This window comes from Ischnura elegans, chromosome 6, assembly GCF_921293095.1.
Source record: "Ischnura elegans chromosome 6, ioIscEleg1.1, whole genome shotgun sequence".
In the NCBI taxonomy this organism is placed as follows: domain Eukaryota; kingdom Metazoa; phylum Arthropoda; class Insecta; order Odonata; family Coenagrionidae; genus Ischnura; species Ischnura elegans.
Window position 1 is genome coordinate 61,866,864 of NC_060251.1, and position 25,344 is coordinate 61,892,207.

General features: G+C 40.5%; 1 protein-coding gene across 1 annotated transcript in view; it reads left to right on the forward strand.

Moving 5' to 3' along the window:
* The window catches only part of LOC124160840, a 189,245-nt gene that overhangs the window by 981 nt on the left and 162,920 nt on the right, over positions 1 to 25,344 (forward strand). The gene's annotated exons all lie outside the window — the stretch shown is intronic.

Sequence of the window (25,344 nt, forward strand, 5' to 3'; positions counted from 1 at the left end):
AGTTGCTAACATGTATAGGGAGCAGATTTTATTAGAGATTTGATCTGACAGGCAAGACTGATAGAATCAATCGGGAGATAACAGCTATAAAAAATGTACGCTTTTGGAAAAAAATCGTGCACTGATTTTCCTTATCGTTCTTTAAATAAATCCGCTAAAAAATTACACTCGAAAAAGATTAGAAATAATCCGAGCCTCAAACGATGAAGAGGTTCTCAAATTTCTTCGGTGCCCCTTGAAATTGGAGAGAATCCCGGAGTTATATCACCGCATTGAGACATAAAAATAAGCTACATAAATATTACGTGTGTTTCCTTCGAGAGATTTGCGAGGCATATATGACATTTAAAACTATCAATTCGCTTAATGTCCGTCCTATCACATTCGGTGAAAGGATGGACATTATACGATTGGTAACATTCGGACAGATTTGCATATGCATGACCCGACGCCGGTATTTCCCCGGATTCAACCTCACAAGAGGCCCACAAAACCACTCCCCAACTCCGCATGCCCCACGAACCCTAGGGGATGAACGTTAATCACGACTTTTATAAGCCTTCCCTCCTGGGACGACACGCGCGCAACCCTGAGGAGAATCCTTACCCTTTTCCTCCAGGAGAAGCTTTGTTCCCCAGCTGAGTTTGAGGAGATGATTGTGGGAATAGGACGGGGGAGAATTCGAGTACGAGTTTTCGGGAGAGAAGGGATCAATTTGTATAGATTTCTGGGCCTCGGCCCATTTGAGGGCGGGGGTGGTGCCAAGCGGTGGCAGAATAGGGGGAGGGGGAGAAGAAAGGAGGAATATGGGAAGGGGGTGGGATAGATTCCGAGAGGTGGAAGGATATGGAAGACTATGACCATTAGAATGAAATAAATAATTTTCGTCTCAAAAATATGATACAAAGAGAGAGAGAGAGAGAGAGAGAGAGAGAGCCGTTTTCAAACCCCCTATACCCGTTTGATAGTGTGTGATATAAGAATAAACTACAAAAATATTGTATTTTTCGTGAGATTTGCGAGGAAAATCTGATATTTTAAAACTATCAATTCGCTTAGTGCCCGTTATATCATATTCGCCATATGACAAGTTTGCTTCGCCTTAAACAATTATTCACTGTTTTCGACCAGGTAAAAGAGAGGCCTAAACTTTAAAGCTGCCTCCTACGTCATTTCTAGGTCAAGTAACTTAAATTTTAGCCATCATCTGGATAATAATCATAATAATTTCAGGGTTTTCCTCAAAGCGATATATTTTTATGTGTATATTTGTAGATAAATTCTCGATAGTTGCTCTTTCCGTTTTAGTTAATTTTCTCCTTACTAAAAGGATGATGTAAGAATTAATCTATCGAAAGATGATTAATTAAAACCTATCCCTGAGGAAACCGCAGTAGAGTTCATCAATATTAATCGCCAGGAAACCTAATACTTCGAGCTCCTTTCAGTTTTCCGTGTTTGGAAGCGATGCTACGCTAAATCGTCAATATATGTTACGTAACTATCCTAAATTGTATAAAGCACTGTAGGGGTTCGTGAATTTCGGAAAGAGAGGTACCACTAGGGTTCCCTCCCCCCACTCCCTTACCCGTAAAAGTTTGGCGAGGCAGCACTATCGGTGCAGCGGGCCACTAAAGCCAGGTTTGAAATCGGAGAAGCGAAACTGGAGGATGTCGAGGGAAAGGAAAAAAAACGCTGTTGGAACGTGAAGGTGAAGACTTGGACGTGCAGAACGAGGGGAAAATAGGGGAAGGGACGGCGCCAGGGGTAACTAGGGGCGAGGGGTAAAAAGGAGAATGGTAGGGGGCAACGGCAAGGAGAGTTGGGGGGGAAGTTTGGGGAGAAGGGGTTAGGGTAAGATTGGGTGAGGGAATGGGGTAAGAGGTTACGGTATCGCAGAGGTAGAGGAGGGATTAGAGTAAGACAAGAGTTAAGATGTGGGATAAGACGGGGTAAGGATTGGAGGAGGGAGGAATGGAGTTTAGGTAGGGTGAGGGGTAGGAGTAAGTCAGGGGGTGATGGGGGTAGGGGTGCGAAGAATTTAGACGATCGAAGGGTGTTGCAGGGAGTCACCTGGGGGGGGGGGGCGTGGGAGGGAGGGAAGCCTTCGCCTTGCTCCCAGAACCCCCCTCTCCATACCCTTCCCCTACACACTTCCCCCAGCTCCCCACCCCACCGCAACAAATCCTCCCCACTCCTCTCCCCCACTTCCCCTCCGACACGTACATACGTATCCTTCTCTTTTCTTTTCTCCGCCTTTCCCTCGAAATGTCCCTCTCCCTGTCTCACCTGGGAAGTCTGTTGGCTTCCATGCATCCGAATCGACGGCTGCGATAAGCCCGAGAGCCCTCCCACCCTCTTCCTTCTCTCTGCCCTCTCCCGTCATCTACCCTTTCCCCTGTCCAAACCCAGCGACTGCATCCTTACGTAACGAAAACTCCCAGTGGCGTTGGCGGAACAGACCGTCCCCGGGTCAACCCGCAGGGGTTTTATCTCTCCTCCACATCTTTGAAGGCCGCCAGAGCCGTTTGCGAAGGTCCGCGGTTCGTATCTCCCGCGCTAAAATGATAGGCTGACGGGAAAAAAGCGGGACAAAACAAATCGGAAATCAAATTGCTGCATTATGCCAGGCTCGTGGCGTTGGTGGAGTAGACCTTCCCTGGAATCATTCAAAAAATGTACCACTTGCAAGGGTTTAATATCTCCTCCACATCTTTCAAGGCCGCCGGAGCCGTCTTCGAAGGTCCGCGGTTCGAATCTCCCGCGCAAAAATGGCATGCTGATGGGAAAAATCGGGGGAAAATAAATTGAAAATTAAATGGCTGCAGGAAGTCAAGCTCGGGGCGTTGGTGGTAGAGACCTTCCACTACAACCATTCAGAAATATTTAATGCTCCTGTAAATTGTGAGAGACCTAGATTTATCTTTTAAGGTCCTCGGTTGGAACGAAAGAGACTCCATTAGAGGAGGCCGCATTCCGTCCTGTAAAAGCTTGATTTTTGCTGCCGCTTCGCCCGCTTTTTAAAATCTTATTTCAACAATGCCTGTCGTTACATTCATTCCACATCGTACTAGAGTGTTTGCACACACGAGGAATAGCATTGAAAAGCTGAAAATCCGACCGTTATGCCATCACTGATAAGAATTTCGGTTTACAGACCTAATTATAGTTTGCTTCCCTGTGAAATTCGGATCGCTCATCCTTATGCATTGCGAGTATAGAATTTTTTCAACCCATTTAAATGTGCGGTGGGCGACAGCACATTTTGAGACCGACTGGAACATACTTCGTTGTAATATTCGTGGTTGGAATCTTCTATCCAGAAATGGCGAGGTAATGCGAAAAGGTGGGAGAAATAAAATTGCGAAGCAAGTTACTGCAGTATGACAGGCTCGCGGTGATAGCGGAATGGAACTTCCCTGGGAGAAACCGCAGGGATTTACCTCTCCTAAACATCGTCGTGATGCCGGAGTCGTCCGCGAAGGTCCTCTGTTCGAGCCTCAAGCGAGAGAGGTGATTCGACGGATGGGAAAAGGTGGGAGGAATAAAATCGAAAATCAAGATGCTGCAGTATGACGGGCACCACTGCAGTACGCTGTCATCGTCATTATCTCCGCGCGTGATGGGGTAACAGCGAGGAGGGATTCGTGGGCTGTAATACGATCTCTGCGACGGTTATAAGGGATAAAAACAAAAAACGTAGATTTTGATGTATAAATGCTTCTTACTTATTACCCCGGATTATTTTTTTCACGGCAAAACAAATAACTATCCATGTCTCGCCCAACACTAACAATAAGTCAAACTTCCCTTTTTCTATTCATTCCGCTATGGATAAACTTCGCCTCTGAGTTCCAACTGATACCATCTCTCCTCCAACATGCCAAAACACTTTTGTTCAATGTGGAGAATCATTAACACCGCCGATGTCCAAATTCTATTTTATTCCTTACAACGGCGATTATTTGGATGAATCACTACATCTTCGCGTAAAGATATTGTTATGAAACGAAAGTGGTGAACGATATAGCCCGATATATATATATATGTATATCGGTGGAAACTAAAATGTTTCTCCTTTTACAAAATTTGCGACTGTATTCCATATTTCTCAGCCTGAGACAACCAACGTCGCTTCAATATTATTATTTCAGTTATTTTCCAAGGATTGCACATTCTTAAACCACATTCTCCCTTGCCTTATCGTGTCTGTCCCGAGGTCAAAATTTCCTTAACGAAGATAAAAACAGCAGAAAAAGATTGAAGCATGTCTTAAGATCATAAATGCTGAGCTCTAACACACTACCGTTGAGGAAATCATCTAAAGCCAACTTGGTGGCTAATCGAAAGCAAATAATTCAAGAATTTGAATGACTTAAACTATAAAGAGGAAGTAACAAAATTTACACGGTTGAGATATCGGACAACATTGTGATAGAAAGAGCTAACCAGGACAGCTAAATTTTTATTTTCAAAGGCAAGCGATTGTATCATAGAAGCATCATAACCTGCTCCAAAGTAACTCTCAGACATTGGTGGAGGTCCTACGGAAATAGGTTACTAGTTCCCTTCCCAAGGAAGTGAACCAGTGTGGTAGTGTTAGTATTCTCTTAATAACATGCCAGTCTCTATTGATATAACTTTCAGATTTGATTTATCATGCAAAGTTAAGGTTACTTGGTATATTTTTCCAATACTAACATTATGACTACTGTAGGTTTAGAATATTTATTGTAGCATCACTCTAAACATCTTCATTCTGCGAAGATGGATAGCCTACAGGATAATGGCTACGGAATACTAAATTGAATGTACGAAAAAATACACAAATCATACATAAAAAGCTAATAATCAAGCGTAAATGGAAACAATTTTTGGGAACAATGCAAAAACGATAGTAAAATAAAGTGAATGATACGAAGACGTTTCCTTAAATTCTTTATGATGCAACAATTCTTACATGACCTGAACTACTGAAGTAGGCAAGATAACTTCTTCAATTCTATGAACAAAATATATTTCCACTCATTTTACTGCCAAACAACGACCTGCAGAAAAAGGGAGTTCGTGAAAACAGGAGCGCCTCTATTAAAGAGCTAGATAAACAGGCTAGACTGTCCGTAAAAAAAAGAAGCCTGTTTCCTTTAACAGCGGCCTACCTCTATTATGCGATACCCAGTTAATCGGCCCTTGGATTCCATTCGTCTTTGCTGAGAGAGTACAAAATCTGCAGGCTCTCTTATCTGAATCTCGCCTCATCCAGCCCATTACAAACCCAAACTTCCTTCCGGACCGCGTGGGAAAGGATGAGATATCACAGCGAAAGATTCATTTGGTGCAGAAATTAAGTCAAAAAGAGAGATATGCTGGGTGCTTTTCATGGTATATGACAATGGTTTGCCAGTGTGTTCTTATCGTGATTTAAAAGTGTACGAGTTCGATTTTAGATATCATTGGTGGCTTTGAAAATAAAACCTAAATGGTAACTCGGAGGCATAAATGCAGCAATAAAAATATGTTGCAGTTGTCATTTTTACACTTACAGTACAGAAATAAAATTAAATCCCTCAAAGAACGTTGGTTAAATGAGGGAGAGGAAGGATGAGAATATGGTTTTTAGATAGAATGAAAGGGCTTTATGGTGAATTGAAGATAGAGGTCCATGAATGGAGGGAAGACTGACAGAATGCATCTTGAATACTCAATGCAAACCTACCTTTATCTGCAGAGTACTTAAAATAATAATAAGCATCAAAAAAACTTACTTTTAAGGGATACTCCCCATCTCGTCAATAATTATTTCACAACATTTTCCAGCAGAATTTGAAGACAGATTACATCGACATGGTTTCCGAAAGATAAGGACCACATGTCCGCACATCTATGAGACCCAAATTCAACGAAATATTCCTAAATTATTTCGTACGTACCAAAGGAGGAAAAAACTTTACCAAAATTTAAGTTGGATTTTAACAGTGAACAGGCAGCATAGCGTGGAGAGTGAACGACATGGAAGGGCAAACAGCACGTTTGTTTTCGAGACAAAAATTAATCAATACGGTGGGCGTGTTTTATTTTACATTTCGCGTGACTCACTTGCCTGTCGTTGAAACGGGGTAAAAAAAATCGGCCTGCTCAGCAGTTAAGTGGCTTCCCAGTCATTCTGTTAAAATTTGAGTTAGTTTTTAGTTCATGAAAGCGGTACGACCGTTGCCATTCTGAAAAATAAATAACCGAGCCGTTTTAACTTTAATTCGCCGTACGATTAACAGTAACTTGTTTTCGTATGTGTTCCATGCACAAATATGGTTCGGAAAAGGACCAAAATTTGCGAAAAAACTCGACAGCTAATAGGATTATCCCTCGAATGACTAGATTTAAGTTATTCTAGTATATTAAGGTCTGGTAAAATTATAATAAAAAATTTTTATGAGTGCCGATGTACAAAATTTCTCTATTGCTGAATGTGGTGTCAGGTAATCGCTCGTTAGAGATAGTATGTAGAATCATAATTTTATAAGATGGTAGCAAAAATTTCAGCCAAAGGATACACCATATTAAAGTTAATATTAACTACACATGAACAAACCGGCAATTGCGTTGACTTTTCTTTGATAGACGGTCAACTGAGCTACAAGTATTTTCAACCACGTAGAGCGGTATAGATTGGTTCTCATAACAGTGGTAGTTCAAACCGCTAAAAATACGTAGCGCTGTTTGACCTAAAAATTAAATTCTTGGAGAAATACGATTCCATACCAGGCGGGATGATTTAAAATCGAAATATTTTTTTTGGCAGGGAAACGAGTTCCCCGCCTTAATACCACTGTGACTCCCTTCCAAAAAGAATCATATAATTTGATTTTTCAACGGCCAGATTTAAAAAATCTGCCCCGACAGGGTGTTTTTCTTCCGAAATGATGGTAACTGGAGACACTGCCCAATGTGCGGGGGCGATTGGGTTTAGTCATTTCGGCGAACGAAGCACTAATATTTGGAGCAAGCTTGGAGAAAAGCACTGGGCAAAATATATACTCCTTCCGTTCCGAAGGTAATGGGATATTTGAAACGCCAGGTTTGCTTTCTGTTCTCTTTCGCCTTGGGACTTTGTGTGCGGACAATGGCTCTCGTTTGTCTGGCAATCGCAAGGAGGCCAACATAAAATACTTTTCCCGCTCAACTTCCTTAGCGTATTTAATTCCATATCACTTTCCATGGAGTAACTAAAACTTAAGCAATTTCAGGCTTGAGTTGTGAAAGTTAGAAGTGGTAAACGAAAACCGATTTCATACATTGCCTAGATATTTTTAGCCGCAATGTAACCAGTTTCATCGAGAATTATGCAAATAGTGCGAGATATATTTGGCATATTACGGTGATGTATGTAAGTTATTTATAATTAAATAAAGGGAAATTAGCTCTTCGGCCTCTATAGATTTACAGTTAAAGTTCTTCATAGTTGAATTTAGAGAAGAAATGAGAAAATTTCATTATTCCAAGGAAATTATCTGTAAAAATGGCTAAAATACAATTTTCTCGCTCAATAATAATAAACAAAAAACCCCTCCCGGTACACATGAATTTAGTATCCACGATTGTTAAAAATCTTAGCGTATCAAAGAAAGTCTCCAAAAAAATCATAATGCAAGAATGTAAAAATAAAATTTATTAGGATTAAAGGGTATTTAACCGTTCCCTAATTGATGTTCGGCTCCAAGTAAAATTCCAATTAATATCGGCATTCCGGCGATGGATTGTTGCACGAAAAAATCGCGGATATGACTGCATGGAACCAACAAGAGTGCATGTGGAGTGAAAAAATTCTATGGGCGGGAAAATCATTCCCGCTGATTCGAACCCCGATCCCTCCATTTGCAACGAGGAGGCCAGATGGTTTATTAGGTTAAAGCACTCGCTTTGAATGCCGGGAATTCTGGTTCGAGTCCAAGTTAGGTCGAACGGTTTTCTTCCTCAGAAATTTTTAAGTCCATGTTGAGGTGGATTTTCTTGGAATATTCCCTGTGGCACACTCCACACACAAATTGGCATACTATAGCGACAACATCCTCGGATTTTTTTAATTTCTCACACGGGGTCGTAGACAGCCGAACATATCGAGGTCACGCGAGTCCGGGGACTGGGCAGGACAGAACCCTGTCGGCGAAGACTCACCTCCCCGCTAACACAGGACAAGATGTCCGGCGCCATCGTTGGATGCATCGAACCAAAGTGACTACATTCAGAAATCCCCGCTTAGACCCGTAGATGCTTGATTTTGGCTGCTTGCGTTTTGAAAGGTTATCGAAAATGTTCATTGAGAGCAGAGTTATCCATTTATTCCCAATATGTGCAATTGAATACTTGAAATTGCGAGGAATTGAACAGCATGGAAATGCGACAGATTATATAATGTGGAGTTTATATTTTTCATCAGTCCTAATCATTGGTGATTGCCCGAGGTGGATCCAGAGAGGTGAGGGTTATAGACCCCCAATCCAATTTACACTACATAAAATAGTTATTTTGTTTGGACCTTCACTACTGCTGGGAGGCTACCCCCCAGGTTCCCCACTTAGTACCCCTTGTCACTATCCTGAATCCGCTACTGGTGATAGTGATTGGTATCAGTGGCGCAGCGAGGGGGGGGTTTTGGGGGATAAACCCCTCCCCCCCCCCAGAGCTCAGAGAAATTTTTAAGTTTAATCCATTCTACTTAATTATATTGATATTACTAATATAATAGCGTAAGGATTAATAAAATATACCTCAGAAAGCCGTAAAACTTACCATTTTGAACAATTCACATTATAATTCCGGAATTTACTAATCTCGTATCTACCGCTTATCCTGATGGGTATACCAAACCCCCACACACCCCGGTATTAGTTGCACCTAAACCTCCCCCAGCCTTAATTCCTGGCTGCGCCCCTGATTGGTATATCTCGACCACTGCATTTGTAATGCCTTCTGTTTATCAAGGCCAGCCGCCAAGAACGCCAGAAAATATTGCCCTAATTTTAGTTTTTTTTTCCGTAAAATTCGGACCACTCTACCGTCAGCGTCTGGTGTGGCGACATTTGCAAACTCCTTTAAAATCGAGGTGGGTGGCAGCAGTGGTCGGCAGTTGGACCATTGGGTCGACTTTTCCAATAAAAAAGGAAAAATGGAAGCAAAAGGGATGAAAAGGCTATTTCTGCCGTCGCATCGAATACGGAGACAAACTCCCTCATTTCCACTAAAAGTGCCCAAACGCCCCTTGTCTAGTGCTTGATGGGAACGTATGACCGACGCCGGGTTACACTTGCAGGGCAAGGAGCCGACGCCAAAATTTTTATCGACTGACCCGGTTAGGGGAGCGTGGGGGTGTATACGTATGTACTTTCCGTTTTTTTTGTCCCTACCACCCCGACGGAGAACTTGGCTCCTCTTCAGTTTTTCTCATCTAGGATTCTTATCAAGGAAGTCGGATGGGCCAGGAATGCACGTCCAGCTGCGTTACAATGACCTTATCCGATGGGGTAATGGGGCATTCGACGGATCGAAATTTGATCCACATTTCGCCGTGGCACATTCGTCGGAGTGCAGCTACCTCGGGCGGTGTTACCGCGTCTGGGTCAAATGATGCTGGGTCATAGGATGCGGAGGTCTTTCCCTCAGGATATCATTAGCCTATTTACTACCCGTGTTGAGTTAAAACAATGCTAGCTATCAATTAATTTTGTTAATCTATTAATGAGGTAGGTTCCTGACAGCTTGATTTAAAATAAATACCTTTCGTTTAGATTACGAAAAAAAATGTTTTCCCAAAATAGACTACATCAATCGAGATGAAGCAGTATCTATTAAGGTACAAAAAATTCGGTTATTCTAAACATTCATTTTTTATGTCACCCTTTCCTCGGCTATTTAAGACCACCGCAGCGCATCATGGTTTAGAAAAATGTGGCTACTCTAAACATTTATTTTTTATTTAACGCTTTCCTCGGCATATCAACGCTATTTACGACGAACGCAGGGTTATGTTCATGTGGCTTACGTGATCTGACTTCAATTGCAACATTCATTTCTTTATAATTTAAAAATAGCATTCCGGTGGAGAGCCTTCATTTTCTTTTCATCACGATACTTAGCGTACAATGAACATAACATCAGTTTTTTCCAGAACGAAATAGTTATAATCTCTAGTTTAAACAAAACTTGAGGTCTGCTTAAAAAATATCAAAATAGAAACCATAAAAATACCATTTCAAATGTAATTTCCAGAAATTTCAGCACAGCTAGTCTATTTTTGAGGTCATCAATCAATGAGGAATAATTAGAGCTGCATATTTTGAAATATTCATAAAAATGGCAGTTATATACTTCATTTCTCATACCTAAGGAATATCTTTCAGCAGTGGGAAGTTCACTATTGATGGGCGATTTGTGGCATTTGATACCACGGTTTGACCACTCCTTCGAGGACTTTAATGCTACAGCAATAATTCCAAATCACAAGACTCAATGGTAATAGCAAATTCTTGCCAAACTCTGATACGCAGAAATTGGTGAGCTTTCACCAGATGAAGTATCTAATGGTAGAACGCTCTAAACTTAAAAAGGAGTATCACATATTCATCGGATATAAGCTACCATGGGAGTTTAAAAGAGAGTTCATACGTCATGCAGAAGTCATTCCCTCAGAAAATCATCCACCTGTTTAAAAGTAGTGAAGCGGAAGCCTTAACGAAGGGGAGATTAGGATATTTTACAAGTTTCCACAGCTTTTAAAATGTAACTACCAACATTTTCAAAGTTATCCCTGAAATAATTAAAACTCTGTTCGTTTCCAAGAAGCTTTCTGTGGAAGTGTACTTATAGCATTGAAATTTTTTCTCAGTGAAAAGAATATTCTATCCACTATTTCCCCAAAGCATACTCTTTATTGCCACGGGCTATCATGCTAGCCACGAGTTTCAAATTTCACGTTTCAATAGGATGATTTTTTTTGAAAGCAACATATACAGGAAGGACATAGTGAAAGGCATCGCGGTTACAGGTGTCAAACTATCATCCCACAGTCGGTTTCTCACAATATTCCGCCATAAATAGTTCCAGGCGATAATAAACAAAATATTTGAGGTTGATATTGCGAGACAGGCATTGTAAAATAACATATGATATTTTACAGAAATTTTCTCCTCACATGATGACTAGTCAAAAATTTCTTTGAATAGTACAAGAATATATATCTTGTGATAGACCTAGCACTTCGCTGTTCCTATTCCTCTCCGTCTACTAGATCAATAAACATCTTTTTAAATCTAAACCTACTTCACATTCTCCATTTTCTTCCATACCCATATCTCGTACGCCTCCTGCCTTTTCTGGTCCTTTTTTCTCAGCGTCCAATTTTGCGCACCGCGATGCGCAACACTCCACATAAAATCGTTCGCTGGACATGAAAATCCTCTGATTAGCTCTTTTTAATTCTTAAATGCCACCTCTGCTAACGCAATTATCTTCCTGATATCCTTTTCCTGGATATTTTGTGGAGCTGTTAAAAATATTGCTGTGATAATATCATTACGGGCTGAAACCATGATCAGTTGAGTTATTGAATATTTTTTGTGGGAAGTTACCGGTGTTTTTACTTTTTGACCAGGACATAAGTTCTCGATGGTTTCTGGCTCAACTTTGTGAAAGAGAGTATATCACCAAACTTACATGATGCCAAATCATTATAATGAGTGTTTTCCAGCTTAATCCCGTGGATTCATTAAATATAAATGACTTACTGGCAATTTTTAACACTAACTTTAACTTCACGACCGGTTTGAATACCGGTTCTGTACTGAATACGGCCGTGAGATAAAAATATAAGTGAAAAATTACCAGTAATTATAACTTTATTAATATGCCTAACGATGAATACACCTCCATGAAACTAGTCATTCTTAGTTAAATTGTCATTTAAATTACAAAATTTTTATTTCATCGCGATTAATAAGTGCTTGTGCTTGGCCTGTTTCCGGCAAGTGAGCGCATTTCTTATTAAGAATAGGGAGAGTGCTGCATGCCTGGTGTGGAGTCACCCCGTGCCACACACCCTTGTGGTGGCGGTACCCCGTCGGTGTAGGAGAGCGGAATGGAGAGCTGCGTCAAACAAATCTTAGAACTGTTGACTTATGATTATGATGATTCTCTCTCTTATTTATGACTTTGGCCGGATACACAATATTACTCTTACCAGTGAAGGGTGTTATCTTCCACCAATAATGCATCACCCCAAACGAGGGGAAGACGTTACGAAAATAATGCCGCAATTTCGAGAACAAAAAATATTAACGTCAAGGTAGCACTTAAAATAAATGTAGCTAGGCAGATTGATATTCACTAAAAAGTTCAACAAAAAGAGGAAATACATCTACATCTACATAATACCCTGCGAGCCACCTCTAGGGTGTTTGGCAGGGGGTGATCACTCACCAGCATGCAGCATGCATTTGGACTCCCACATACACACCACACCGTCCAAAAAACGTCCCGTATACTAACAAACTATACTACTATATGCTGTTAGAAATAATAATTGAATTAACAAACATGCATTAATTTTTACATAGGTTAGTAGGCTACACTACAAGTAATGCAATCTATTTACGAGTTCTATTGCTGCCGTTATAATCTCTTATTGATCGTGGAAAAAATGACATTCGGAATCTGTCTGTTCTACAATCTATCTCTCTTATTTTATTTATATGATCTGATCTTCCGTAGTATGTTGGCGTCCGTAAGATATGGTTAACTTCGTCAGAAAAAACACTGCTCTTGAATTTCTCTAAAAGGTTTAGTCTATTTTTCAATCTACGGTCCGACAGAGATTCCCATCCGAGTTTATTTAAGAGGTCAGTTACACTAACAAGACTATCGTAACGACCTTTCACATATCTGGCAGCTCTTCTTTGCACGCGTTCTAACTCTGTTATTAAGCCTTTTTCATGAGGGTCCCAAACACTGGCAGCGTATTCCAAATGTGGTCTAACGAGGGAAAAGTAGCTAATTTCTCTCACTTTGTCGTCGCACTTTCCTAATATTCTTCATATCGCAAATAATTTCATGGGGTAAAGTAAGTACCCAGCCCTGGTGGTGGCTTGCACGGTATCTCGTAGATGTAGTAGTGTTAGAATTGTTTCGTAAAAGTATGTGTCGTAAGACGTTCGCACGCATCCTTCCTAACTCCGCAGTAGACGTACGAAATTTTTCGGCCGGAAGAAGCGGGGGTGTGACAAGAGTGTGGGTCTCAGCTCTCCTTGAACACGTCGCGGCCAATCGAACCTTCCCTCGCTCGGCTGGCAGGGAAACCGGGCCAAGGAATGATAGCGATGGAGGTGAAGGGTCGGGTCTTCATTTGCTCTTTATCGAGCGAAACCCCTCCCCATATCCCAAAGCCCGCCCTTCCCTTGAGGGATATGATAAATTGCCAGGGACGAGGGGAGGGGACAGAGAGTGAAGGGGAATGCGAGCAATGAGGAAAAGAAATGAGAGAGGAATAATTGCACGCAGGCGGATGCTAGTCCATGAATTAGGTAAACTTTCTCAAGTAAAATTAAGGCACTATTTCCACTTGGAGTAGGGGACACAATAGGCCAATTGCTTTGTAAATAGTTAAATATAAATAGGTGTTTTGGTAGTGAAGGCTATTCGAGTTCTCCACCGGGTAATCTCCTTCATGGCTGCCGACGTTTCGGGATATGAGTCGTACTCCATCTTCAGGGCTGAGTGAGTACGACTCGTACCCCGAAACGCCGGCAGCCATGAAGGAGATTACCCGGTGGAGAACTCGAATAGCCTTCACTACCAGCATACGCCGGGAAAGCTCCGATATTTTTTCAAATAGGTATTTTATTTACTCAAAGACTACACCATTTTATAGAGACGCGTAAAATGGCAGTTTCAGAGAAGCAAAGAGTAAAGCATTCGAAATGTGACACAAAGAACGGTAAAGATAAATTCTTCCAGAAAGGAATCGAACGCGACCCCAGGGTCGAAGGGTAAGGACTACACATCGCTGCCGCCGAGCCCGAACATGAAGATACTGCGCCATTCGTAAAATATGTGACTGCAAAAAAAAAGTCAACAGTGATTGCCATGTGGAATTATATTGGGAGATTATACTAAATAAGGTTAATACGGCTACGAAGGAGGTTACTAATAATTAGTTTAATAAAAAAGAGAAATTCTAAAATTACCATTCAACAATTTGACGGATATTTTTACTTCTCGATTATGTTTCAAAACATGCTTTTCCGCTGCGTTCATTGTCACGAATTGTGAGTAATGATGCACCGCAGAACGACAGCAATAAATACCCCCACATCAACGAACGGAGTTAATTTCTAAAAATACCTCAGTTGAAAGTGAACATCATGATTTGGCTCGGAGTCAATTTTAGCGCAGAAAAAATACAACTCAACTTAATAATAAAAGTAAATAAAATCACGAGGTAGAAATTGATGTGACCATTTCCACGATTCCAAAATGACAACCAAGATTAATACCCACCTTTACAAAAATATTAGTGAATAAGCACATTACTGCAATAAAACTCGCTGTGATTATAATTTTCGGCATGAAAAAATTGCCAAGCTCAAGGATGTACCCATCGATAAATTAAGACAATATTTCTGCTTAGAGTAGGGTACCGACATCATAGGCCATTTGGCTATAGAAAGACATTTCATTCTTTTTTCAAAGTACAAAGGGACTCACTGACACACGAGAGTACAATACAGATGCTGAAATAAGTTGAGTTCCATCAGAGGGGATAAAAATTTATTACAAATCAATATGCTTCATGATGAAAACGGAAAGATAACAAAAAATAGTATTGAAAAATAATTTACAGGTACTCAGAGGCATTGAACGTTTTAGATAATGGTGTAGGAAAGTTTTGACATAGATACAGTGAGCCATTTTAGTCGGTAAACTATTCCACATAATGTCAGCAAACTATCCTATAAATATCCTCCCAAATCGATCATTCAGCTCCAAGAATATTTTAAAGACAGTCGCATATGCTAGAACGAAGTGAAAGTCAGTCACTGATTGGGCACAGTGTCGACGGATAAGCAAGCGAAAATATTTTACACGAGGTCGAAACTCACGGGAGAGCCGTGTTCAGATTTGAGTGCTCCGAGGTCAAATGCCACTTCCTTGGATTCGCAAGGAACTCATTTTTTTCCTCACTCAACCTTTCAGCTAACCCACTCCATTACCCCCACCCCACCCCATTCGCTAATTTTCCTCTTCACGGGAGTTGCGGTGAAGGTTTTAGATTCTACCTAAGCACTCCGTATAAAAAAGGCTTTTATCGCAGTCACGTGCCCTGCTGTATTTTATTATTATTATTTTCTACTTTATGCACTTTCTCAGTTGGCTTACACCAACTGGAAATATTCACCTATCCTAAAGGCAAATTAGGAATGCTAAAATAGTAGGCTCATATGATAAGGAAGAGAATTCATCCTATCCTACACTGTCCGATCATACCCGGCCCAAGAATCTTTTCACAATCTGGCAATTCTGTAGTAAAACAGCTTTTTGCCCGAGGTTAATCAGGTGCTTTTGAATTCCCAGATTTTCAATTTCATTTTTGACCTTTTTTGATAACACCCCCTCCGCCGGTATTGTTAGCGGGTGAATACTGACTTCTTTCAATTTCCAAATTTAAAACATCTTCTACATTATTATGTGTTGTCCTTTTGTCATTCAGTATGTATTTTGTTTATTTATTATTATTATTATGATTCTATTATTATTGTTCAAAATAAATTTATAAGTCAACTATTCGGTCGGGTGGTGACATAGATTGATTTTACCCAAGTTAATACATGATGCACCTCAAATTTGTCACGATTTTTCTCGAATTGTACCGAAGCAAGGCACAGAAGCTGAAGTCAAAACCTATCTCTCTCCTTTTCCTCCATTCTCATCTTTCCGTTGCTATCCACAATTTTCAACAAAAATTTCTACAACATACTTCACTGTTTCATTAATTCTTCTTTCCAATACCTGGTGGAACATATACATACACAGAACATGCTGCAGCAGCGTTGAGCTTGCAATGATTTTTTGTCGACTTTTTGCAAATGTTTCAAATATTAGCTACAGATATATAAATTTCAAGCGAATGATTCTAAGTTTAACCATTTCTCTCCTCAATAGCAAAGCATGTCTTATTTAACGCACATCAAATTTCCGACGATTTTTTTTATCTCCTGATCTAATCTTCCTGATTCTACCGATACAAGGTATAGAAGCTGAAGTCAAAACATACCTCTCTCTATTTCCTTCATATTTATTCATTGCCGTCCACAATTTTTCAACAAAAATTTAAACAACACACTTCTCTGTTCCATCAATTCTTCTTTCCAATACCTGGTAGAACAGGTATACGGTGCAGCAGCAGTGGGCTTGCAATGATTTTTTGTCGACTTTTGCAAATGTTACAAACATAAACTAAAGATATAAATTCCAAGCGAATGATTCTACGTTTAACCATTTATCTCCTCAATAGCAAAGCATGCATGATGAATCCATGATAAAATATAGATAACCAATAGTTATTTTCACACTTAAATATACAACTATCGACCATGGTTTTAACACTTTTAGATCATTCTTACGATGTACTACTATTGGTGGTTTGTATTTTATCGTGGATATATCGTATTTCCACCACTTGAAGCCTGAAGCAATAAAAGCTGAAACAATATATTGTCAAAGATGAAATATTCTATAAGCTATTAACATTAACAATATTAATTGCTAATTTGAGAGTTCGCCTTCTCCCGGCGAATTATATTAACAAATGATTCTCGGATTACTAGCCGAGTAAGAGTTCATCACCATGATTATTAATACTGTTGTCAAAACTGTGGACGGCTTTACTTACTTTACGCACATCAAGTTTGCTCCGATTTCTTTTCTCCTGATCTAATATTCCTAATTCTACCGATGCAAGTAGAGAAGCTGAAGTCAAAACATTTCCTACATTTCCTTCCATTTACAAAACCTACATTTCCTTCATTCGTATCTCTTCATTGCTAAACTTTCACCCTCCACCTCCATTTTTGTCTCCATTTTTAGAGTCGATCGAACGCGTAGTAGGGATACAAGGGGAGAGTGCACGGGATCTAACGCGGGAAATAAGGGTTGGGATAAAGGGTCCTGCGTGGAAGGGGTGGATAATAAATCCTTCGCTTTGCTCCCCCATTTCCACAGGATCCCTCATACACGGGGGCTCTTCTCATATTCTTTCCCTCCGCGAGTCATTCCCATTATGTTCCCCTCCTCCTCAGATGCTCCCTCAAAAGCATTATTCTGCCCACGAACCACCTCCCATCTTTCACCCAGTAATTTTCTGTGATGGTAACAAGCGTGTGTGCATTACCCTTTCTTCTCTCGAGAGGAAAAAAAAAGGTGAGACAAGTAACTCGAGGGGAACCTTTTTCTACCCCTTTGGCCTCCCAAACGCACACCGATCCCTCTCCCATGCCCCTTTCGATTGGGGCAAAGGGCGTTTCTTATCCTCGAAGGGAACCCAACGCCAAGTTCGGGAGATGAAATTCCGGAAACAGGTCGTGCTCTATAAGTAAGAAAGAAGGGTTCTCCAAAAAAAAGACCAAATAAACTATAGATGAAAGATGCGTAATTCGTCATCAAAAACTGCTACTGTTGAACAGAGAGGAGAATGGCGGAAATTAAAATTCATTGGCTACATTCCACACTTATACTCAACATTCGATCAGTGTACCACATTATTAAACGCTAGAATAAGATTTCGTATTTTCTAGGCCAGGGGTCTCCAAAATACGGCCCGCGGAGGGCTTTCATCCGGCCCGCGCACTCGTTTCAAGTAGCGCGCGATTCTCGCTCGTTTAACTCTATGAGACGCCGCTAGGAGCATTACAGCGCTGTACTGCACGTTAAAGTCGCATTCAACTGTTCGTAAATAAGAAATACGTCACCGAATACTTCAGTAGACGTTTGTATCGAATACTTCAGTCATCGGCAAATTTGCTATCCGGCTCCCGGGGCGATTCGAAACTTGGAATGTGGTCCTCGTGGCCTAGAAAATTGGAGACCCCTGTTCTAGCCGAATTATATTAATAAATAATTCTCGGGTTTTCAGCCGAGTGAGAAAATTTATGGTTGATTTGGAGAGGAACAACTTGACTCGCGACTCTGGGTATAATTAAGCAGGGAATGGAAACTGTGAAATAGAAACGATGAAACATTATACCTTTCACTTGAACCATAATCCCCCAATAACAATTTAAAAAATGACAAAATTTATCTTATTATTAAACAGATCAATTATTGAATATTTATTCAATCAAGCCACAAACTGCACATCAATCGTAAATAAATTTTCTAAGAATTGCGCTAGATATTATTATTCTAAATTGACAAAACTATCTTCCACTTTTGCGGTTGATTTCAAGAAAAGTCGAGCTCCCCTAACCCAATGACTACACTGAGTTGATTTCCGCCACTTTAGTTTGTAGTGAACCTTTCTGAGTTTTCAACTCCATTGTTATGCTAAGTTTTGTGAATTTATGATATTTTGAACAAGGCCTTACTTGTTAGTAATCAAAATTTCCTTAAAAATATCACCCCCAGTAAATCTATTAACTATTGTCGAAACATACTTGAACAAAGAGGTAGATGCCATGCCTACTGGCCGACTTCGCACTACTTGAATCACACTCTGTATAATACCTCAACCATCCTTAAACTCCATGCCTCTCCAAAGTCCAGCTTTTAATAAATAAAATGCCACTAAATAATGCGGCGCTTTAATTTGAGAGGTCGCTGTTTACATGCAACGTCACGTCTCCATAGCTACGTGAGACAACTTTTGCAAGTCGAGTGTGTCACAGTCACCACCAATCACCCTAGATATTGCAACAGTTCCCCATTTAGGTGTATATGAATGCACTAACTCCCCAAGGAAACACATGAAAAACGTGCACATGGAACCTATTCTCGCCCTATCCAGCTTAGAGTTTTCCACCACGACGCAAAATCGCTATGGATCGATCGACCTTATAAAATCTTTGGGTGGAATGGGGTCAGTTCGTCTGAATTTCCCGCCAGGGGGTGTTGTTTCCCGCAAATTCCAAAAATTCCATCCACCTTCCCCACTTGCTTCCCTCGCATTTCCGCTTCCTCTTACCCTCCCTTCGCTCTATCCAAACCTTTTCTCCCCCACCACGCTTTTGAAGCCAAACCTCAACCATCTCCATGTTGAGCCGCAGCTTCGACTGTTACAAAATCACAACGCGTACTGAGCAATGTGATGGGACTCGTGTACATTAAACCGAAAAGATAAATCTCAGATAATGATAGGGAAACAAAGCAATAAAAACGTTGGATATGCAACGCTTGTTGGTTTTCTTCCAGTGGTTTGGGGGAGAACCCCCCCACCCCAGAGTTAAGAGAAATTTTTAAGTTACATCCATTTTACTTAATTGAATCAATATTACTTATGGAATAGTGTAAGGACATAAAATATGCCTCATAAAGCCGTAAAACTCACTATTTATCCTAAAATTTTTCTGGGGAAGGACCCCAAACCTCCCGCTTACCCTGGCGGGTATGGCATACCCCCAGACAGTATTAATTGCGCCTAAAACCCCTCCTAGCTTTAATTCCAAGCTGCGCCTCTGAGTGACATCCTTAGTTTTCCCTGAAAATTTATCAATTAAAATGACCGGTCACCAAAAGATCTCCTACTATAATTTCTAGATTCTGACGGCAATTCAGCAATGCCGACGGTTGAGGTAATAAGAATAACACCCGAATGTTCCACGAATTGATGACGCATATTCCATGCATGCAAGCTGCGAAAATTAGTTTGAGTTGGTGAATGAAGGGAGGGAGAGATTGACATATAAATGCCTTGACAGTCAAATTGGAAGAATTTCTGATTTTCTTCCTGACTTTCATGAGAATGCCCTTACTTTTCCAGAAAGTCAAAATTCCCTGAAAATTACATGAATGCTTATAATAAGATATTAAATTTAAATATTATATGTCAGGAATATTATATTGCTTAAAATATTTGTTCGAGCATCAAAATTTTCCATGTCCACATTTTATTATTATACTTACCACGCGCACAGACATTACAAATTCTGTTAATTGATTGATTTACTAATTTGCGATTAAGAGTCGATTAAAATTGAGGAATGAATACAAATTTTAGAGCTGGAAACAGCACCTTAAATGACGCAAAGGAGGGCATAACGCAAAAATGATATTCAGGAACGATATTTGAGTCTCCACTCCATTACCCAGAATGGGGTTCCTAGATCTAAAAGGGACTTTTTAAACTTAACTTTCTCAACGAATAGAAAGATTACCGGGTCACGTCTCGAACGAATTCAAAGAGCACGTGCAAGCCTCCGCCTTATGTTTAACTTTGAACTTAAATGTGAATCCCAGAGTGACGTAGACTATGGCCTCCTTAATGATCCGACTGCAGGGCCTTCTGAACAGCCATTCTCCCGTTCGAATCATTGCGGTCTCAAGTTCCAAACCTCTCCCTTAAACCGTAGCGTGATTGAGGTCCTCTAATTCCAAATTTCAGCATTTTGACCCAATTGACGCTTCAAAATTATTGGTTAGTGGGCCCTGAAGCAGAAACTCATAACAGTCTATACTTCAGTGAATAAATTTAAGCACAACCACATTTTCACTAATCTCAAGTGATAGGCATTGACGATAATAGCATTTATTTAGATAAGCAGCAATTGCAAGCGTAATTTATTTCAACTAAACCATTAGTTCAAATAGTTGTCCTAGACATAAAAGTCTGCTCCTGCATCAGGTCCAATTAAGCCAATAATTTTGGCAGCAAACATTTCCAAGTTGAGTTAATGAAACTAAATCCATTTCTAAAACTATCCTCCTCCGCAGGGAACGGCTTTTCTTTCAAATATTTCGGAATGTTAGTAAAATCCCATGATCAACAGCGGACGCGCATTGCCTTGATCCTTCACTCCCGCTTATATTTAAAACTTTCCACATATGAAGGTGTCCAGCACCATGCAGCCACAAAAACAGGCTTAATCCAAATAGTTCTTCTCCTCTTAATTTTCCACGCAATTCTCACGTTTTCTGTTGCAGCAGAGAGGCTTATCCGCAGGAATACTGCGGGATTCATAAAAAACATTCGGCCATGGTAAAGGTTACAAGTTTTTCGATTCCTGGAAAAAAACAAGTGAATGTGACCCATTTGTTTCCCGGACTTCACGGATAAAAGGTATTCGTTCCGACTAGGGACCAGGGCCGATATCACGCCCCAATTACTACAGCAGTGGTACCAACTTCTAGCTCACGAGGATGCAATCTTATCCGTTCTTTCGTTTCTTCCGTTCACGCTCAGCTCTGCAGCACAACAACTTTGGAATCCACTTAAATTAATTACGCCATTGTGCGCCACTGTTTCGTGTTTTATTTAATGGCTGAAAACGAAATTCCATCATAAGTGAAATATTTCTGTCAAAGCTCACTTTTACTTTAGAATATAATGAATTTCACGTAGGATATTCGTATATTTATGCTAAAAGTGAGATTTTTCTGCTCTTAGAATAAAATTTATATTATCGCCTTCTGGGAGATTTTGACAGATGAATACACGTGATGCTTCTATTTTTTCGACTGTCATCTGCCATTTCCTCAACCTTCAAATCATCAACAATTTCATTTTTTAAAGTTATGGCATCAGCAGAGTTTCATAACGAAGGCTAAAATAGAAGTTCTTGGTGAAAGACAAGACCACGATTGATCATACAATTTCGTGAGCGAAATTATCGGAACTCAACATTATTGAGAGAAATAAGCAATAGTTTGAACTTTCAACTTTTTCGGGTACTCAATTGGTTCCAGATATTTGATTTGACATAATGCTCGCATAGTACCCTTAAATACTTAACTATTCTGGTTTTGGTACTCCTTTCAGCTTCATGGGGCCTCAGACAAAATAATGTGGGGAAGCTCTTTTCTAAACAATACTTCTCATTAAGCGATTGACTATCGGCGTAGAATTTAGTTATAATTATCTTGCATACAGTAAATCCTCATATTCACAGCTGACAGAGACTGTCCCATTTTCGATCTCTAATATTAAACCCTGAAATTTGTGCCATATTGATGAAGTTTGGAACGCTTGGAACACACTTCAGAAAAATACGGCATTTTTAAAAGATAACAAAAAAATTAGATTTTGATCTTTAGATCCCATAATGTGGGTCCAAATTTATTGTGCGTATACGCGATGCATTTTACCGTCTTGAAGCATAATTAGGAGAAAATACGAAATATTTACCACACATTTCAGCCAACGCCCGGTAAAGAATGTACGAGAGTATCATCATTTGGTTGGCGCTAAACGGGCTTTATAAAACCGAATCTATTTTGCATGAAAGCTATTGAACCTAACAGTCACATAAAATAATTCTCAAGTTACTGAACCGAAGAAAATATTGCGATGTCACCACTTTTTTGTTTAATTCTAATGATATAGGCTCAATAAAGACTATATTTTAATGTCTAGGTTTACATTTTAACTTTACATGCTTAACAGATTTAGAATTATATTATTGCTTCGGAGCCCATGGGTCACACTCTCAGATCACAGTTTGGGAACAGCTAGTTCAAATGGAAACGCTTGTTCTTCATCAATAATGCTGCTGTTTTTGGAAATATGAAAGAATAACAGTTATAAATAACTTCAAATATTCCGTTTTTATTTCAAATAACCAAAGTATGCAACTTTTATACCGATCCATTCTTACTGGATACAAAAGAAGATTTATCAGGGGTGCAATTTACCGCTCATCACTGATATAGTCACGAATCATCTGCAAGTAAAATAATAGGTTAATGCACATGGAGGATATCAATTGCCTTGACCTGGATTTGATGCAGGATCCCCGGATACGCGTTGAGTGCTTTAACCAATTACGCTTCCTTTTCCCCTGAGAATTTTTGATGGCTTCAGAGGAGAAATGTGTGTCAATGAAATGAAATATATTCACAGGAAGGACTTCTTGGGAGTTTTACGGCTTGAAGCTTGTTGTACAAGAGTCAGGGCTATTGATTTTGAATCTAATCTCCCAAAGTAAATTCAAAGAGACGAAAAGAATCGTAATAATTTGGGGAAAGCAAATAAAATTAACAGTATTGATTACTGAATCAAATAAAACCAAGTATTACATCTTCGTAGGATCATGCGTAGAAGAGACATCAATCCATATTCACTTAAACTATATTATTATTATCATTTATTCACTTATTATATTTATTCATTTATCACTATATATTTATTCACTAGTTATTATCATTTGAATCACTGGACTCAGGGAATTTTTTTTCAAATAGGGAATTGCCAATATGACTTCACTTACTAGTGATAATATGTCCAGTGGCGCAGCGAGGGGGGGTTTTGGGGGTTAGACCCCCCCCCCAGAGCTCAGATAAATATTTAAATTTAATCCATTTTACTTAATAGGATTGATATTACTAATAGAATAGTGTAAGGATCAATAAAATATCCCTCAGAAAGCCGTAAAACTCACCATTTCGAACCGCTTATTTTAAAATTCCGCAATTTATTAATCTCGCACCTACCGCTTATCCTGGTGGGTATTCCATACCTCAACACACCCCGGTATTAGTTGCACCTAAACCCCCCTCAGCCTTAATTCCTGGCTGCCCCCCTGAATCTGTCCACTATGCGTTTCAATACGGCTGCATTGCGACTACAATTAGTACAAAGGAGAACCTCATACTATCGAACCCCGTAGTGCTCCTTTCGGTTGCGTCCGACGCGTCCCTTGCGTAGTTTACTCATTACCGTTTGTAGTGTCACGTCTTCCAACTTCAGTGGTTGGACATCCTGCCTGATAAGCACACCTCTTGACAAGCTCAAAGAAAAAACATCAAACAATAAGTCCTACTATGTGACCATGATTTTCAATTTCCTATTTTCCCACTTCTCTGGGCACTACCCTTCCTAAGCAACGCGGAGTGGTCTGCTAGTGCCTGATAAATGAATTTCGAAGATTCGAGTACTGCCCCAATTATCTTATTTCAATTTAATGCGAATCGACTTGAATCATTCTGCATCAACTCGGTCCGATTCCAACTCATTCCTACAGCTCTGTATTAGAAAAATAGCAAACGTGGAGGATCCTGGTTCGAATCCAGGTCGGAGAGCGGATGATATTGCCTCGGTGGAGAATTCCGTAACTGGCCTATTCGCTTCGAAACGGAGGGCAGAGAGAGAAAAGAGACATATGAAGAGTAAAGCAGACAAACCCAGCGAGTTTAATGAGAATAGAATTGAATCATGTCTGCATCAAATCGATTCAAGACCGAATCAATCCCGTATATCTGCTCTATATTGGCTATTATTGGATCTTAATTATCTCTGCTCAGTACTAGCTCTGTATTAAGGAACTAGCCAACGTGGGAGACCTTGGTTCGAATATAGGCCGCAGATCGGACGATATTTCCTCAGTGGAGTATTCTGTAACTGGCCTTACCGCTTCGAAACTGTGTACAAGAGAGATAGATACATAGAAAGCAGACAAGCCCTGCACCCGGGGGTGCCGCAAAGGAGAGGAAGCAAAACGCGGGTGCAGCGAGCGTGGTGGGGGAGCAGCAGATTCGTGAGCCCGCTTTGGAAGAGCCAGCCGGGGGCCCCCTGATACATTTGCGGGAGGGAGCGTGTGCCCTTGGACCTTTAAGCTCGGCGCCCGCCCTTCCCCTCCGCCGTCTCCCCTTACCCCCACCCCTCCCGACCCTGACGTCTACGTCAGGTGCCGGGCAGATGCGGCTGCCTTCCCCCTATAGCCCGCACAACCCCACCCCCCTTCCACCCGTGCCGCCTCTATAGGTGGAGAGATGTACACAGCTAAGGGGTATTTTTTTTAGGAGAACTTGAAAGGGTGAGGTAGGGATGGTTTGAAAAGTGTGCGTGGAGGAAGAATGGGGAAATACAAGGAGGGAAGAGAACGGCCTGGAAATGCACGCTGCATTGTTCCTCCCGGCACATATGATACCTTAAGCTTGATAATGCGCCGATGTCTCCACGTTATTTTTCTTTCGCTCTGCAGCTCGTTTCGTCGTTGCTGAAATTCCAGACGCATTCATTCATCTCCATTAGGTGCTCATTAAGCTCGTTATTTTCTTTCATTTGCTCGGTCGCTTCCTTCGCTATTAACCAACGCCCTTTCCCAATTTTCCGGCCTTGTTGGAGGCGGGATACAGTCCTCCCCTGCTAAACCG